The following is a 979-nucleotide window of genomic DNA, read 5'->3' as shown; positions in this document are numbered from 1 at the left end:
GTGATCAGGTAGAACAGTAGATAATGGGAAGGAATCAGCAGACACAGATCAGAAATAAGAGAGAGAAAGCCAAATGTGAAGGCTCTGAGGGAGAATCTATATCTTTAACTATAACCATATCTATATCTATAACCATTAAATATTATGACAACTGTAGCCATATCTTTGTTTAATAACCATATTTATTTGCCTTTGGCTACTACCTGATTTCTTAGCTCATCTTTGTAGTAAAACTCACTGAAATGTCATTTGCAATCACTGGCTTTCCTCCATTCTTTAATTGTTTTCCTCCTTAGCCTCCATAACTGGGTCTTCTTCCTCTTCCAGACCTCCAAGTCCAGGCTTAGTCTTTAGACTTCTTTTTTCCCTTCATGATCTCATACCACCTGTGTGCTCTAATCCTAAAATTTATGTGCAGGCCCAAATCTCTCCTTTAAGTTCTAGATTCTAAATTCATATATTTACCTACTCAACTTGTCAATGTGGATGTCTAACAGGCATTGAAACATAATGTCCAAACACACACACACACACACACACACACACACACACACACACATACCTACACATACACAAATACATGTATGTATGTATGTAGACAAAGACTCTCTCTCCTTGACCAAACTTTAGTCAGGCTCTTCTAAGAACTCTTCTCAACTAGACCTGACTGTCCAAAGATTGAATGTATTTGTTTAAAGTTTATATCCGCAAGCATTAAGGAGTTCAATTGTTTTTCACATTTCATTCAATAGAAAAAATAAATGACTGAAGCATTATGAGGCACTCCTTGTGCATTAATGAAGCCTGGGTCAGTGATCTCTTCTGTGGTCCCGTAGTCAGACAACTTTGCAGAAAACAGTGTTCAATAAATTTGTTTGGTTCACCTTTTAGGGCATGATAATACAGATTGCCTTACCACTTTGGGCATTCTGTTCAGATGCTGCACAATGTATCCCTTAAATTTGATCTTTACCTCATG

General features: G+C 37.2%; 1 protein-coding gene across 1 annotated transcript in view; it reads left to right on the top strand.

Annotated features, from left to right (window-relative positions):
• The window catches only part of KHDRBS2 (KH domain containing, RNA binding, signal transduction associated 2), a 625,035-nt gene that overhangs the window by 292,758 nt on the left and 331,298 nt on the right, over window positions 1-979 (top strand). The gene's annotated exons all lie outside the window — the stretch shown is intronic.

This window comes from Propithecus coquereli, unplaced genomic scaffold (genome assembly GCF_000956105.1).
Source record: "Propithecus coquereli isolate 6110/MARCELLA unplaced genomic scaffold, Pcoq_1.0 Scaffold259, whole genome shotgun sequence".
NCBI classification, from domain to species: Eukaryota; Metazoa; Chordata; class Mammalia; order Primates; family Indriidae; genus Propithecus; species Propithecus coquereli.
This window is presented reverse-complemented; position numbering and strand designations above follow the sequence as displayed.